We start from the raw sequence: 18,493 nt of genomic DNA, 5'->3' as shown, positions 1-18,493 counted from the left end.
AAGTAGGGGGAATAAATGGGAAAGAGGAGCTTGTTTGAAGGTTTTGAACAAAGTATGAAATAATGCAACTTACCTTTTCAAACCATTGCTCTGGCTTCCATCAAGACTGTTGGTGCCCAAAGGAGAAAGCAGTGGGATTAGTTATGAGGCCATTACAATGATTTGTTCCATCAAGAAATTATGATTGCTTTGATCAGGGTGGGAACAGTGGATATGCTAAGAAACAGGTCCAATTTGGGTATACCTTGAAGGGAGAGCCCACAGGATTTCCTGATAATTGGATTTGAGATGTGAGAAAGCAGTCTACCAACAGTGACTCAAGGCAGCTTTTTTAAATTTCATTTTTATTTTATATTGGAATATAACTGATTAACAGTCTCGTGTTTCAGGTGCACAGCAAAGTGATTCCGTTTTATACACACACACACACACACACACACACATCCATTCTTTTTCAGATTCTTTTCTCATATTGGTCATTACAAAATGTTGAATAGAGTTTTCTGTGCTATACAGTAGGTCCTTGTTGATTATCTATTTATCTGTGTGTATATTGTTAAAACCGAATTCCTGATTTATATCCCCCCTGCCACCATTTTCCCCTTTGGTAACCATATATTTGATACAAGTTTGATTTTGAAGCTTGTGAGTCTGTTTCTGCTTTGTAGATAAGTTCATTTGCATCAGGTTGGATGGAGAATCGTGTTGCATCATGTTGGCTTCAGCGGGCAGGGGGTTCAGTTGCGGATGTTTATAAGGTGACAGCTAGACTCCCAGATGGAGAAATGCCATGTAGGGAAGCGGAGTTATGTCAAAATGCCTGTAGTTTTGGTGAACAGAGAGCACGACAAGTTAATAAGAGCTGTGACAAAGTTTCTTCGCGGATTCTGTGGATGAAATCATCTTTGTTGAAGCCAACTGACTTTATTTGCTTTTTAGCATGTAAAGCTGTGTGCATATTTTATCAGGCAAACATATCGTACCAGAAAAGGGAATTGACCTTTAATGCTGAATAAAGTGCTCACAGCCCATTTGACTGGCAGAGGATTAGGGAGCAGGAGGAGGGAGTAATGTCATTCCGGCTTTTAGAGCTGAGACACTGTGTGCGTGTGTGCGTGCACATCATGCCTTCATGCTGTTAGCACCACAATTTGTGTAATGAAAAACAACCATGAAAACAAATAGTAAAATCCCCATCTTACACAGTAGATTTGTACTAGCCCTTCAACATCCACACTCTTAACACTTTTCTGCATAATATGATATTAGATTCTAGAATAAATACTCTTCCGTGCCTGTGTATTCTTGTCTATCTCTGAATTCAAGTATAAGTACGGAATAGCTTTTTGAAAAGTGTAATATTGAAAAAGAGTTAAAACAATGGATTTTCACCACCTCCTCAAGAACAACAACAATGATTTCATTTAAAAAATGCTGCTTTCTAATTATCCTCCATATATATGTAATAATCGGGCTTTACACTGATACAGATAGAATTTTGTTTGTGGGTTTTTAAAATTTAGAGTATGCTAGTCTTTCTGTTTGGTTGGGTTTTGGTTTGGTTTTAAATATCCCATTCCAACACCCTCCAGTTTCCAAGATACCAACCAGATTGTTAACACTGGCTGTTTAGCCCATCACACATGTATGTATGGTGTTGGGTATATGTAAGAAAAGTAGGTCAAAAGAATTTCCTGAAAATTTGGATTTGAGGTGCAGGACAAATGTGAAAGTAGGTAGAGTATTTATATAATTTGTGGTCCTTTTAAGATCATGCTATCTAAATTTCTCTAGCTCGACTGAATAGTGAATTTCTCTCTATGCCAGAGATAAAGATGTAATCATTGTTTTTAATACCTAGTGTTCCATATTATTCATTATTTTAATTGTTCCTCTATGGATGGACAGTCAAGATTTTTTTTTTTTTCTCTCTCTTGGTACTGACTGTAGTGTTTATAAAGCACTTTATGCCTTATCTGGCACAAAGTCAGCACACTAAAAATGTTAGCTGTTTTTATTGACCGATTTGCCATAGTAAGTGGTGGAGCTGCTGCAGTTTGAACAGATTACCATTTATGAAGACTGTGTTGTAACACCGTCACTATACCTCCCCTCCTGCTCCTTCTCTTTCCTTCTTTGTAACAGCTGTAACAGCTACTAAGTTCTAAGCTCACCCGTAAGTTGAAGACCAGTGACTCACCCTGAGACAGGGAAGGGTGTAGGGTGAAGTGAAGTGAAGTGAATTTGCTCAGTCGTGTCCTACTCTTTGCGACCCCATAGACTGTAGACTACCAGGCTCCTCTGTCCATGGGGTTTTCCAGGCAATAGTACTGGAGTGGATTGCCTTTTCCTTCTCCAGGGGATCTTCCCAACCCAGGGCTCGAACCCGGGTCTCCCCCATTGTAGACAGACGCTTTACTGTCTGAGCCACCAGGAAGTCCGGTACAACCTTTAAAATGAAACAGCCTGAGGACCTGCCATAAACTGATTAGAACCAAATAGGTCCAAGATGGCTGCCAAGACAGTTCCGGGGCTGGCCATAAAGGTCAAAAGTGGGTTGTGACCTAATTCCTGGAAATCCCCACCCCTTCCCTAGAATAACTGGAATACTCCTCCCACTCATTACCTGTGAAGTTACCCACCCCTATAGACACTGACAGTCCCAAACCCTGGGGCCCCTCTTGCCTCCCGAGATGGCCCACCCTCTGTCTGTGGCGTGTGTTTCCTCCCTGATAACCCTTCTTTAACTTCACTGTGACTCGCTCTTGAATCCTTTCCTGCGGGAACCCAAGAACCCTCGCTTGGCAGCTATCCCAGGGACTCAGACGTGAGCTGGGACGTGATTGTCCTCTCATGCCCCACTCTCCTTCCTGCAGCAACCGTATGGTGGATATTCCACAGTATTCTCAGTACATCTGTGATTTCAAGACCAGACTTGAGCTTTTCCTCCAAAGCTAGTTCTCCACCACATTTTAAAAGATTCGATTGCTATTTCCAATATACATCTACTCATTTGTGCCTAGAGCTTGCTCATTCTCCTGCACCTTTTGACCTCTTTACCTTCACATCCAGTTTATCACAGGAATAGGTGGATTAGATTCCTTCCCTGTCCTCAAATCTTTTATTTCCCCCTAGGAGAAGGCAATGGCACCCCACTCCAGTACTCTTGCCTGGAAAATCCCACGGAAGGAGGAGCCTGGAAGGCTGCAGTTCATGGGGTCGCTGAGGGTCGGACACGACTGAGCGACGTCACTTTCACTTTTCACTTTCATGCATTGGAGAAGGAAATGGCAACCCACTCCAGTGTTCTTGCCTGGAGAATCTCAGGGACAGGGAAGCCTGGTGGGCTGCCGTCTATGGGGTCACACAGAGTTGGACACGACTGAAGTGACTTAGCAATAGCAATTCCTCGCTTTTAGCATCCTAGTTAAAACATGTATGATTTCAAACTTAATTCCATGCTTTTTGTCTTCATCCCGTCAAATATATCCTGTCCATATGCCAAATTAAATGGTTAGAGTATGCTTTATATATGTCACTGTGTCTAAAATAATCCAAAATGCATCTTTTAACTACAGACTAAAAGATAACTGAGTCCTGGCATTTTAGGAGGAAGCAGCATTAGTTCAAGGCATCTTCTCTCTAGCATCTCAGGTGGCAAGGATCTTTGAGCTACAGTTTGAATAATACACCTCCGAAAGGAATCTGTACTTCTTCCCAAGGGAGATGATGACTTTTTAGATAATTCAGATTATGAGCATATTCTTCCTCAACTTGAATTAATAATGCCTTTCATTGCTTTCCACACTTATTTTCCCTGGAAGTTTGCCTTTTGAAGTTCCAGAATAAATCTAATTTCTCTAAAATGTAACTTTCAACTCCATAAAGAACACTGCCACATTGCCATCTCATTCCTAGATGAAACTGCTGACTTGTATGCTGCTAGTATAACAATCTTTCTAGTTTACGAGTTCTGGGCATGCTTAAAATTATCTTAAAGTATGTACCTTAGACTTGAAAATAGTTGTCTAAATGAGGCCTGAGGAAGAATCTATTAATTCACCAGGATTTTTTTTTTTTTATCTACTTTGTGCAAATTCAGTGCTATGTGTTGGTTAATGAAAGAGAAATTAACCTTAGGAAAGTTGCTGCTGCTGCTGCTGCTAAGTCGCTTCAGTCGTGTCCAATTCTGTGTGACCCCATAGACGGCAGCCCACCAGGCTCCCCCGTCCCTGGGATTCTCCAGGCAAGAACACTGGAGTGGGTGACCATTTCCTTCTCCAATGCATGAAAGTGAAAAGTGAAAGTGAAGTCGCTCAGTCGTGTCCGACCCTCAGCGACCCCATGGACTGCAGCCTACCAGGCTCCTCCGCCCATGGGATTTCCCAGGCAAGAGTACTGGAGTGGGTTGCCAATGCCTTAGAGACCACAGATAAAATTTTCATTTAAAAATGAATGATTTAGAAAGTGACCAAGAGATCCAGTTTTTTTAAGGCTGCCACCAATCCTACAAGAATTAAGAAAGAGAGGCTGCTCATCTGGAGTCTTCGATCTTGGTGGACAGGCCTTAAAATCTGATTTGTGATTTGACAGCACAGGACGCTACAGATCTCCTCTTAGCACTGTGAAATAATTAGGTTCCAAAAGACCTATCCTAAGTTCAGAAAGACATCTCACCTCCAAACCACTAATGCTCTGAAGGTTGCCAAATTAGGAGCATTTCTTTACCTGCTAAGTTTACCTGCCATAAACAGATCAAGATATTCAGTCTTTATACATCCCCAGTCATCAGCAGGAGATGTGTGTGTGTGTCTGTCTGTCTGCCTGTCTCAGAGGTCACTAGCAGGCTAGTTTTCCTGAAGCACAGATCGGATTGGGTCACTCCAGAGGGGGGATTTGTTGACAAACTTTGGCTTGAAAGGTGGAAACTGATCCAAGAACTAGAGCGTGTTAATTGGTTTACTTCTATCTCTTAACAGCAATATGGTTCTTCTTCAGTGTTGAACTCCCTACTAACATCGTGACCCAAGAATGTTTATCCCTCTGTTAATTGTAATGAGTAAATTGGCACAAAGAAAAATAGAGGTTTTTTTTTTTTGCTCTATTTTATTTTATTTTTTAGCCTACTTTCAACCTCCATGGATCCTAGGAGATATTGATTCATAAGCACCATTCAGAGGAGCGGTGGTTAAATCAATACATTAGCCTAGGATGAGTCTCAGGAACAGATAAAAACATTGTAATTAATTTTGTCTTTAGGCAGTCACTTACTCTGGTTTTCTGACACCAGAGGCTCAGAGTCTGGTTAACACAGGGCAGCTGGAGTTGGATTCTAGGCAGGGAACTTGTGCTGCATCCTAATGCTGGGAGGCGGGGAGGGGCTTGTGAACCAGCCAATCGATCGCTGCCTCCAGAGACCTGGCTTCAATTTACAATATAATCTTATCTAGATAATGACCCTTAAGGGGAAGCTGGGTTCCTTTATCTCTGCCTGTAATGAATTAAGCATATTTATATTCAATCACCAAGACATCAGTGTCAAGCTCCTTGTCAAAAGCCTGTTAAGAGGAAAGGAAGGGGAAAAAAAATAAAGGAAAAACCCTGCAACCCCATGGAACTGCTCAGCTCTTGTCAAACCTTCCCATTGAGCTAAAACTTGATGCTGCTACAACTCACTGCCTGGGCTTCCACTGGGGCAGCCTGACCAGCTCTTAAAGCCAGAATCTCCAGTTACCCACATTTTCTCTCTTCTTCACTCTACCCCAGTCTATCAGTAAGCTTTATCACTTATGCACTAAAATATGTTTCTGTTGCCTTTTTCATCCTTGTCACTGATTTCCTAGGCTGGGCGCCATCTATTCCTTCCCGTCATTGAAGCAGCCTCCTGGTTTGCTCTTCTCACCTGCACACCACTGATGGTCATTCGTCACCCAATAGAAAAGTGGTGTGCTTAAAAGACCAGTGGGGTTGGGTCATTCTTCTGTGATGACTTCTCTTGACTTTACAGTGAAAGGAATACCCTGCCTCTCAACTGCCTGCATGATTTAGCTCCTTGTTGTTTTTCAGTTGCTAAGTTGTATCTGAGTCTTTGTGACCCCACAGACTGCAGCATGCCAGGCTTCCATGTCCTTCAGCATCTCCAAGAGTTTGCTCAAACTCATGTCCGTTGAATCAGTGATGCCATCCAATCATCTCATCCTCTGTCATCCCCTTCTCCTGCCCTCAGTCTTTCTCAGCATCAGGGTCTTTTCCAATGAGTCAGCTCTTCACATCAGGTGGCCAAAGTATTGGAGCTTCAGCTTCATCAGTCCTTCCAATGAATATTCAGGACTGATTTCCTTTAGGATGGACTGGTTGGATGGTGCAGTCCAAGGGACTTTAAGGTACTAATACGGCCTCTTCTTGAGTCACTCTTCTTCTGTATGTAGCATTCTAGTTTTTTGTTGCTTTGAAAACGCTTTACCTCTCTCTCTATCCAGTCTTAGGACCAGTGCCATTTCCTCTGCTTCAAATTTTCTTCCCTCCACTGGGTATAACAGTCTCCTTCTCTTTCAGATCTCAGTTGAAAGATCATCTATTCAGAGAGGCAGTCTTGACCATCCTATTCAAAATAGGTCCTCCCAGCAGTCTTTACAGGCTTTGCATCTCTCTGTCTAGTTTTCTTCACACTGTTCATCACAAACTAATTATTTGTGCTTTATGCACTTTTGGTCTTTGTCACAAAATACAGTGTGTGGGTGTGTGTGTATAATTCATGAAATCCAGGACCAAGTCAGTTTCAATTATTGCTTTCCCAATAAAATAAATGCTTATTAATACTTTTCAGTGCTCTTGTCTGCAGGTGGAGCCAGAGAGAAGAATGAATTTAACAGTACCTCCCATGAGAAGGCAGGGCAGTTCTGTTCTCTGCCAGTGACTCTATAGCAGAATCCTAGTACAGTTTCTTATCTGGATGCATATGCCCCATTTGGGACCATAGTCTGTTTCATGATGTATGGTGCTGGTAAAGGTATGAATTGGGCTAGTATCATTCTAGAGATCTTAAAGGTTCTCCTTGACTTAACTGACATGGAGTCTAGTATCACAGGTGTCACTCGTGGCTCAGATGGTAAAGACTCTGCCTGCAGTGCTAGGAGACCTGGATTTGATCCCTGGGTCAGGAAGAGCCCCTGGAGAAGGAAATGGCAACCCACTCCAGTATTCTTGGCCTGGAAAATTGCACAGAGGAGTCTGTTGGGCTACAGACCAGGGGGTCACAAAGAGTCAGAAAAGACTGAGCAACTAACACTTTAGCGTTACAGGAAGAAGAGCTAAAATGTATCAGGTATATATTATGTGCCTACCAGGATGCTAAGCACTTTGCATCCCTTGCTTAATACTTAAAACAACCTTTTGAGTGCTGTTGACAATTCAGTCAGTGTTGATATAGCTAGCAAAACTGAGTTATAAACTAGGTAGTCAGACTCTAATTCTCAATATTTTAACAACACTCATAAATATATTTGCCTTAAAGAGCCTCCTCTCTTAAATTGTTTTGTTTTTACTGAAGCAAAGATGGTATGATCTCAGTACTCTTAAGTCACCCACATAATACTTCATATAATTTCATTGGATCACTCTTGATCGCTCTTTGATACAGCAGGAAAAATCCATGGATTCATCAGACAAACCCTGAAAAGCTAAATGCACATAAAACAGTAGGTGGGAGGGCAGTGACATAATAAAGACTGATACTCTGTCTTTTGCCTTAAAGTTCATTCTGGTACTAATGATCATAACCAATAATAGTTCCCCTGTATCCCTAGGACTGAGGCAATATCTGTTTCTAGAATACCTTCAGGGTAGCCTTTTGAGAAATGACAGATTGACTAGAATGTATTCCTCTTAAATATATTAATATTTTCAAAATTTAGAGAGTTGAGAAACCATCTGGTTTCTCATATTCTTACTGTGGATTACACACTAACTTGATGTGAAAAGTATCTCACTTAATTTCTGTAATGTAAGCCAAGCAATTATTACCATTATAAGCCAAGCATTATACCACCATTATGTGGTGGTATAACCTGATGCATAGAAAGCTTTAAGTAATGTTATATTTTAGATCCTGTATTAATGGCCAGTATGTCGACCCACTCACCCTTCTGGTTTTTGTGGTACCACCCACCCAAATAGCTCTAATCTCCTAAGTAACATGCACAGTACATGCATTGAAAAGAAAGGCTTTGAATTCAAACTATGCTTTTCAATCTTGGTTCCCCCTTTTCCTAGCAAGGAGTACCTGAGTACAGTCTTGATTTTGCTATAGTTTGGTTTTCTCATCTATAAAGTGGTGATAATCAGAATTTAAGAGTTGTTCCAAGAGTCAGATGAAATATTATATGTCAAACCATGGTAGACACAGGGGAGATGCTCAAATGATGGTTGTTCACCATGGTCCCCATTGTTGGCACCGATGTCTTAGGTATAAGCTGCACATGACCGGTCCCCAGCTCTGGCGTCACCCTGGTGCTGATTTCATCCAAGACTTCGTGCAGCTTGGAGATGGCTCAGGGGGCTAGCTGACTCTTTCTTAATGCTTTAAATGTCGTGTTGCTTTTTTTTTTTTTCTAGGCAGTAATTTACCTTTGACAGTGATGGATTATTATTCATCTTTGATTCATAGCTGTGTTGCCATATAAGGAGAGAGTAGCATATCAATGAGGAGAGGTGCTGTTTTAAATATGGGAAATATTTTCAGTAATTTCCTAATTAGCATGAACAGAGAGAAAAGGCATTTGCTGAGCTCTATGAGGGGGCACGTTCTAATTCCTGTTATGCATATGTAAGACTGAATTCCGTCTCCTGTAGTGATTCATTCAGTGCATGCTGTCTCATGGGATTCATCCCCCAAACATGCACCCAAGTGTGCCGAGTGGGGACAGGGACCCAGAAGCAGCTCCATCCTGGTGCTGATGCTGAGTCAGAATGAGACCTGGGGAGACATCAGAAACCTCACTCTGAGCTTCTCCTTTTGGTAAATGTGAGAATGATCTTTGACCTTTGCTACTCCAAGGGAAACTTACAAGGGTTAGAATCCAAAAAGAACCCAAGTTGAGGTCCAACAAATGATTATTCACTTGGTTTTGTTCTAATCATCATCATTGACTGGTTTGTTCCATGAAATCAAAACCAGTGGTAAGTCAGAATACCTGTGTTTTGTCACCAAGAGATCAGGAAAAGATATGTAATTGAATAATGTCTGTTTAAAAAAAAAAAAAAAGGTGAAATGAGTACCTACTTCAGTGAATTTAGTATCATTATCATCTGTATGAAAGTATTGTGCCATTCCAATATGTAGCTCAGGAAAGTTCCCCGAGATATTTGAAGAGGCTACCCTGAGTGTTAGGCTTCCCTCGTAGCTCAGTTGGTTAAAAAAAAAAAAAAAAATTCTGCCTACAATGCAGGAGACCAGGGTTTGATTCCTGAGTTGGTTATACCCTTGGAGAAGGAAATGGTAATCTACTTCACTATTCTTGCCTGCAGAATCCTATGGACAGAGAAACCTGGCAGGCTACAGTCCATGGGGTCCCAAGAGTCGGACACGACTTAGCGACTAAACCACCACCACTCTGAGTGTTAGCATTGTAGTGATAGAAGAAGTCTTACCTTTCCGTGCACCGTTTGAACAGTTAAGGAAATGCAGGCTGAACGAAGTGAAGGGAACTTCTCTGAGTCGTAGAACTGAATCTTAATGTTAGTCTTTATGAGTCTTAATGCCAGCCAAGATGCTTGCAGAAAATAATGATAGATACCCAGGCCATATTATCTTAACTCTAGGATTCAGTGGGTGGTTTTATTAGGCTCAGTTCCTGAGAAATTTTAGTCCAGTTACTCTTTGAAGGTAGAGGATATCAGTCTTTGGAACCTTTTCGTTACTGCTCATTTCATTATGGATCACAACACTCTACCTGACACATATGCCTTACAAAATTGAAATGATGCTTGGTGTCATGGATGATTTTGTGGTAACATGACTTAGACCATGGTGCCCAGATGTTTAATTGAACGTAATTCCGAGTGTTTCTGTGAAGTTGTTTTTGTTTGTTTAATGAGATTAACATTTAAATTAATAACTTTTAGTAAAGAAGATTATCCTCCATAAAGTAGGTGGACCTCATTCAATAAGTTGAAGGTCTTCATAGAAAAAAAAAAAACCCACTAACCTCCTCTGAGCAAGAATGATTTCTGCCAGCAAACTGCTTTTGAACCCCAATTGCAGTCTGTCCCTGGGTTTTCAGTTCGCTGTTCATCCTTGCAGATCTGGGAAAACAACCAGAGAACAGATGTATATCCTGTTGATTCTGTTTCTCTCCTGAACCCTGATTGATATAGATTTTGATCCTGGGGAGTAGGGTTATTCTATACTAAGTGCCTAGGGATGTGGAAGTGTCTTTGGAACTGGGTGATCGGTTGAGGCTGGAAGAGCTTTTGAAGTACATATTAACATAGAAGAAGCCTAGACTGCTTTGGAGAGACTGTTGGTAGAAATAAGAACATCAGAGAAAAGGATGACTCAAGTGATTCGTCACTTTCATGAGTCAGGACTCAGAAATGAGGTGCATGCTATGGGAGGAAAGGCAGTCCTGGTTATAAAAATGCAAAGAACTTCGCTTGAGTGGTGTCCCGGCATTTTGTGGAAGGTAGAATTTGTAAGTGATGTTGGAAATTACTTGAGGACATTTCTAATCACAGCATTGAAGGCATGACTTGGTTTCTCCCCGATTTAGGATAAAATGCCGTAGAGAAAGTAAAGGATTGGTGAGCAAAAAGAAACCAGGACTTGGATACTTGTAAAACTGTCAGTGTATCCATGTTGGAAAAAAAAAAATGAGAACACATTTTCTGGAGATAACAGCAAGGGGGTGGCTGAGTAGTCATTTGATAAAGAGATTACAGTGTGACTCATGGATCCTGTTAACATGTTGGCAGAAGACAGAAATAGAAATGGGGTTGCACCAGCAGAAATACACCCAGCTTGGGCAACTGGGGGGACAGATCTGGGATAGAATAAAGGAAGACAGATTTCTGAGCCTTTAGAGAGAGAACAATACAGGTGTCTAGCTGTGGCCATGTCTTGTCCTTCAAGAAATGGGAAAGATAGATGACCCCAGAGGTGATTCAGAGATTGGCAGAGGTGCTTCTGCCACTGTGAGCACAGGCCCAAGGAGTCAGGCTGTTTCCTCCTTGATTTCAGAAGGCAGGGCTACCTCCTATGTTTCCGGAGATCAACACTGCCAACCCAGTGCACCTGGAAGGTGGGACCACCATGCTGGTGGACCTAGGCCTAAAAGCATCAAACCAGAGAGAATTAGTCTCAAGCCTTAAAAATCAAATGGAGTTTGCCCTGGTAGGCTTTCAGACTTGCCGGTGACCCTGGGTTGGTTGGTTGGTTGGTTTTCCCTCTTTTTCTGATTCTCCATTTTGAAAAGGAAATGTCTGTCTTCTGCCATCTCACCATTGTATTCTAAAAATAGATGATGTAGGAAAGTTTCATGGCTCAAAATAGCCTGGAGTTAAAACTCCCCTCCAGGTCCTCCCCACCATTCTATGCAAAACAAAGAACTCTCTTACCGGAAGAAGGAAAAAAAAAGGACATTAAGGTTGATTATGCCCAGCTCCCAGCTGGTCCGGCCTCTGGCTCATCTCCAGAATTCCTTATCCCAGCCGTTTAAGAAATCACTACTCTGAACAACCTTGGAGAAGAACAGGCCCCCTTAAGACAGTAGATTTCCACATATATGCCTATATATACTTACTCTTTCCTTGGGTTAGTGCAGCAACTCACGAATCTGACTGCTGCCCCTCCTGGCCTCATTAAAGGTGATCTGTTCCTGTAAATTGCTGGTCTCCTTTTTCCAAACCTCACCTTCTCTAACTCCCTTACCCTAGAGATAATGTGTCTGGTTTCAAAGGTTCATATCTGTAAGGAATTTTATCTCATGATGAATTATGAGATTGTTGAGTTGTTCCCGCATTTGATTTAGATGAGAAAGTGAAAGTGAAAGTCATTCAGTTGTGTCTGACTCTTTGCATACAGTCCATGGAATTCTATACAGTCCATGGAATTCTCCAGAGCAGAATACTGGAGTGGGTAGCCTTTCCCTTCTCCAGGGGATCTTCCCAACCCAGGGATCGAACCCAGGTCTCCCGCGTTGCAGGCGGATTCTTTACCAGCTGAGCCACAACAGAAGCCCAAGAATACTGGAGTGGTGTGGGTAGCCTCTCCCTTCTTCAGCACATCTTCCTGACTCGGGAATTAAACCGGGGTCTCCTGCACTGCTGGTGGATTCTTTACCAACTGAAAAACTATCAGGGAAGCCCTTAGATGAGATTAGACACTTAAAAATGATGCTGATATGGTTTAAAACTTGGGGAGCTGTTAGGACAGGCATGAATTTATTTTACACATGAAAACATGAAGTTTGGAGGGCAGAGTGTTCTGTTCTCAGTACCTCAGAATGTAACTATAATTGGAGACAGGACCTTTAGAAAGTGTTAGTTGCTCAATAATGTCCAACTCTTGGCAACCCCATGGAGTGTGGCCACCAGGCTCCTCTGTCCATGGGATTCTCCAGGCAAGAACACTGGAGTGGGTTGCCATTTCCTCCTCCAGGGGATGTGACTGACCCAGGGATCCAACCCAGGTCTCCCACATTTCAGGCAGATTATTTACTGCCTGAGCCAGAAGGTTAAGTTAAAATAAGGCCGTTAGAATAGGCCCAGATCCTATATGAATGATGACCTAATAAGAACAGGAAGTTTGATGGACAACAGACACGAGGGATGAGCAGCACAGAGAAAAGACCATGGAATGAAATACTGAGAAGGTGGCCATGTACAAGCCAAGGAGCGAGGTCTCAGGAGAAAGCACACCTGTTGATACCTTGTTATGAGTCTGGTATTTTGTTATGGCAGCCCTGGGAAACTCATTAGAAACTTTCCAGTTCTAATTTTCTGGACTGTTCACTTACTAGACTCAGTTGTATCTGTCATCTGCTTCGACAAACATGATGCTTTGAGTTACTGCAAAAGTTGAACGTTGTGATCCAGGGTATTCCATCTACTCTGGAATCATGAGGTATCATCTGAGGTGTGTGCATGAAAGATTTATGCTTACTTGAAATCACATCCGGGGCTTCCCAGGTGGATCACTGGTAAAGCAATCTGCCTGCAACGTGGGAGACCTGGCTTCGATCCCTGAATTGACAAGATCCCCTGGAGAAGGAAATGGCAACGCATTCCCAGTGTTCTTGCCTGGGAAATCCCATGGACAGAGGAGCCTGGCAGGCCACAGTTTATGGGGTCACAGAGTTGTGTAAGACTTACTGATTCTGAACAAACTTACATCCAGCTTTGATTTTATTTGTATGTTTGTCGTTGTTGAAGATCATCTTTGCATTTTTACAATAGTAAATACTGCCCATTTAAAAGAGAGAGATCACTATTCACACATACGTTGACTTCACTTAAATATAACCCTAGGGGAAAGGATCCATTATAAGGATATTATAGCATATTATAATATGTTTTCTTAAAATTGTGAGTTGGTTATTACTATAATCAGAGATTTTTGTTTTATTTAGCAATTTTATTTTCTTTCTTTGGGTGGCCATCAGAAACAGGAGTATATAAATGTGGTTGGTATGTGTTTGCCTTATTAAGAGTTTTAGAGGCTTATGGAAGAGAAATATGTAGATAACCAAAGCTTTCTTTGTACCAAAACTGAAACACGGGGTGATCTTGGATAGAAATATCTTTAAAGCACATTATATGAATCCTTAGCTTGGTGTGTTAGAGAGTCGCCCTGCCTTAGATGTCGTGGGTGATTTGGGGTTTCATTATGAACAATATTCTACTGGTCTCTGGAAGTGAAGCGGATGTTCAGAAGATATTAAAAGGTTTGGCACTGCTTGTCATTTCATTAAATGGCTTCATGTGGCTCTCTATACCCTGAGTTCTTAGGAATAATTTTATCACATTTTTTTAAACAAAAATTTTAAACTATTTTCAGCTGTTTCTTTTCCTTTCCATTCAATTACCTATAGCATTCCTTTCCGCCATTCCTTACTTGATTCTTTTTTTAAATCACTGCTTAAATAATTGACTACAGTTTGTAAAGTAAGCACATGTAGGCTAAGATGATAAATTTTTAGTGCATAAATTTTATAGCATTAATATTAGTTATAAGGTTATCCGTGCTTTCCATTTGCTTGTTTCATTCAGATGAGGCTGCTGAGTGAACTTTAGGTAAAGTATTTTTATAGTAAGTATCATCAAACAAGGACATCTTTCCAAAAAGTGTCTCTTTATGATGTTTGAAGCCTTTGTGGAAGTGAAATATAGATGCTCTGTTTTGAGAAGGTATGATCATTTATTTAACATGTGTAATTTTTCAAAATAAACATGAACTGAATTAGGGAGATACTATTAAGAACATTAATATGACAGACTTGACTTTAAACAATGGGCTCATGGTTGATAAATTGTTTTACTTGCCGTAAACAAGAGATTCATTATTTAAAGATACCTCAACTCTAGATCATTCCATCACCATGTTCTTCCATTTTAATTTTTAAAAACTAGATGTTTTATATGTTTATTTCTATAAAATAAGGAACTCCAACATTATCATCTTTGGTCGCTAGTAACACAACATACCCAAATGTACTCCTAGAAAAAGACAGCACTTAAGGAACTATTTTCCTAGAAGAGGAGTTCCACAACTCAGTTATTCCTGTTTTCCACCCTCACGCTGTGGTATTTGGGGCTTAATAAAATTGTTACAGAACTCAGGGTCAAAAGCCAGTAATTGAGAGGCAAATGTTGGTAGTAAGGAAAGATGCTTTATTCAGAAAAGCCAGCAACCTGGGGAGAAGGTGGACCCTTGTCCAGAGACCAACTCTGAAAATTCTGCTCAGCCATGATAATTTTTAAAGGGAAAATGAGCTCAGTTGATGATTAAGGTAGGAGGTCAGTTTCTTTGTTATTTTCCCACTGTGTGCAGACTGCCGGCTTCTCATCTTTCTTTGGACGCTGTCTTGCCTGGATAAATTAACTAGGGGGAAACTGAGGGTAAAGAGGCAGTCATTCTTTAACTACTTAATTCTTCATTTTTACTCCTCCTAATACAGGAAAGGATCAACAGATTAGGCAAGGCATTGTGTATATCCCATAAAGCAAAAAAAATAAGGAGGTTAAATGAGGCCTAGTGGGAAATGGCAACCCACTCCAGTGTTCTTGCCTGGAGAATCCCAGGGACAGGGGAGCCTGGTGGGCTGCTGTCTCTGGGGTCGCACAGAGTCGGACACGACTGAAGCGACTTAGCAGCAGCAGTGCTCTTATTGCTGTGATCAAGACTTAAGGGGAGCAACTTACATAAAGTTACTTTGTGACATATGTATCCTTTGGCTTGATTTCTTCCCTCCCCTCAGCCTAGCATATGTTTCTAGTATTTAAATTTCTTTTTCTTATTTATTCTACTCTCCTTTATTTGCAGACACTAACTGTATATAAGTATATAACTATCACTAGCTTTTGTGGGAATGCTTATTAATCAGATCTTTTGTTCCTTCCCTTCCTCTTTTCCCTTATCACTCTTGTAACCATGTAAGGGACAGGATGCCTACGACTTCCTTGTGGTGGATGGCATTGCATGAAGCAAGTATTTGGTAAACAATAATTAGATAATCACAAATATTTTGTTAGGTAATTTTCTTTATTTTCCGTATTTCCTGAATGCTGCATTCTTCTTTTTTGCCTTCTTTCTAGAGTCTAAATATAAGTAAACTTTCTTGCCTTTGTTAAAGAATGAGCTTCAAGTTTAGGTCAAATGAAACATTGTTATGCTACTCTTCTGCTTCAGAGCTTCTTAATGCTCATCTCTTAACTATGAGAAGATGTAAATTAGAAGAAATAACTTTATTGGGGTCCAGAAGGAGGGTGATAAAGGGACTACTATCATTTTCATCCTTAATCAAGAGAAAACTCATGTCAGTGGTTAAGAACTTAGGGTTGCAGACGCTGTCATGTCCATGACGACACTGAAAATTTCCTCTGATCTCCACTTTAATTTCACTAATAATTAAGTTTTGCTTCAACAAAGCCTGTGACCAAAAACCAAAACACGCACATACACACACACACAAAATAACGGTTTACTTGGTGGTTAAGCACATGTTCCGAGTCTTGAAAACAGGAATCCTGTTATGTCATCCATTTCACTGAAGGGAAGTGTCTAGGTTGTGTATGTTATGTAATGTTGGGTTGTGTGTATTATGAAATGTTGTGTCACAGTGGCTCTAGAAGCCAAATGCTTTAAAACTCACTAGAATTTCCTTATGTTCCCAGCTGACAAATAATTTCACGGTATCTGTAGGTTGTTTGAATCAAAAAACACAAGAAGACAAGCCAACAAAATTCCAATCCCATAAATGGCATTAAAACAAAAAGAGTTTTTGGTGTTATTAATAGGAAAGAAATTAATACTGAGATTTAGATATTTTTTCAGAAAAAGCAATGGTAACCCACTCCAGTACTCTTGCCTGGGAAATCCCATGGACAGAGGAGCCCAGCAGGCTACAGTCCATGGGGTCACAAAGAGTTGGACGTGACTGAGCGACTAAACAGCACTAAAGAGAATGTTCAGTTACATTAAGTTTTGTTTGTAGTATTCTTTAGAAGGGTGGTTTGAAGCAGACTTTTTTTTTTTAATTTAAGGTATTTCTTTTTGGCCACACTGTGTGGTTTGTGGGATCTTAATTCCCTGACCATGGATTGAACCTGGGCCCTCGACAGTGAAAGTGTAGAGTCTTAACCACTGGACTGCCAGGGAATTCCCTGCATTTTCTTTCTTTAATTAATAAGCTTTCTACAATATTTCTATGAATAAGAGACTTGCCTTTCTGGGTTTTCTAGACTATACCAAGAAAAAAGTTACTGAAATTGATAGTGAATTTTTTCTTAAGCAAAAGGAACATCCATGAAAATATTGAGAAATTAGCTTGATTTTAGTTATTTTGTTTTTTAATACTAACATTTGAATACATTGAAAGATGATTTAAGTAATTTATTACTTATAGATGGATCCCTTTCATAAAATGGATGCCAAGAGTCTAGTTCTCAAAATTACCTTCTCACTTTCCTTGTCTGTCTGTTCTAAATGTGAAGTGCCCCCTTAGTTGAAGGACCCCTTTAGTGCCCCTGAACTCTAAAGAAATATACAAACTACATTCTCTATGATATTTGTATTTAGTATTATAAAGTTACATCTAAAATTATGCAGTTTCTAATGATAAAGCATCTCTTCAGAACAACTCTGAAGACTTGAGTTCAGTATGTTTCTAAAGAAAATGATATGATGTATTAAACATGCTGTTATACTCCAACAACACTTTGCATTATAATTTTTTGACATGCTAGATGTGTTTACCTAATGTCTAAGTATGATATTTTTCCTAAACTCCTAGAAGATTTACTTATACTATAATATGTTGGTTACTCTTCAGAAAATCCTATGAGAGAGCCAAGTATTATTATGTTTATTTTTCAGCGAGAAAATCTGTCATCTCTGGAAAGAATTGATTTGCTAAGAATTACAGATAGTGACCATGATAAAAAAAAAAAAAAGATATTCTCCATTCACTATTTCCTATTCCAACCATTGGTACACACTGGAAGAATTCTAATTTTTAAAGTGTGAGCCTCATGTAAGTTGTGTCAAGGGTCTGGAATATTTTATTCAGATGTACTTGTCCAGGATAATTCTGACAGATCAGAATTTTGTCCCCATCTCCAGCATCCAAATTGTTGGTTAAATTTTTGTGATCTTGGTTCTGCATCTTTGACATATATTTTTTAATAAAGGGACTTGCCATTGTCCTGCTTTCATTATAGTTTTCAGCAATTTTCTTCTTAAAGTTTCGGACAGAAGAATCTTAGAACATAGTTTTGGTGCTTTTCCTCTCTCTTGGAAAGAGCATTTCATATGTTTCTCTGTCTGGTCTCTTGGTTTTGTATTAGGGAGTGGTATTCAAGGAATGGGCCCAGTGAGGCTCAGAGTTGTGACCAGGGCATAAAAAGAGGGACTGAATTGGGACTAGATGCCTGACAGCTCACCTTATTGCCAAGTGATGGTTGGGAGCTCATTTTTAATCACAGGAAAGAGACTGGCTGAGGACTCGGGCCATGCGGCAGGTGCTGTCAGACAGAAGCTCCTGGAGAAGTCAGTGTATGTAGAGATAAGGAAAGGATGTCAAAACATTTTTTTCCTCGCAGAATTTGGAGGAGTGTGAACATTTCTATTTGGCTGGTGGAGGCTCATTCTATTAAGTAGGAGAAAAGTCTTGATTTAGAGACAAGCTTGAAAGTAATTTCTGCCTGATATTTAGGGAGATGGCACTTGGCCATATCTCCATCTGGCTGTTCCTCTCTAGGCCTTTGGGACCTAGCTTGT

The 18,493-nt window shown here is 40.4% G+C and overlaps 1 non-coding gene across 1 annotated transcript; it reads right to left on the bottom strand.

Moving 5' to 3' along the window:
* Window positions 1–16,800: 16,800 nt before the first annotated feature.
* On the bottom strand, window positions 16,801–16,873 carry TRNAE-UUC (transfer RNA glutamic acid (anticodon UUC)). Its single transcript has one exon. It is a non-coding gene; the product is annotated as a tRNA-Glu (tRNA).
* Window positions 16,874–18,493: the final 1,620 nt, after the last annotated feature.

This window comes from Bos mutus, chromosome 27 (genome assembly GCF_027580195.1).
Source record: "Bos mutus isolate GX-2022 chromosome 27, NWIPB_WYAK_1.1, whole genome shotgun sequence".
Classification (NCBI taxonomy): Eukaryota; Metazoa; Chordata; class Mammalia; order Artiodactyla; family Bovidae; genus Bos; species Bos mutus.
The sequence above is the reverse complement of the archived record's forward strand: the minus strand, read 5'-3'. Positions and strand labels throughout refer to the sequence as shown.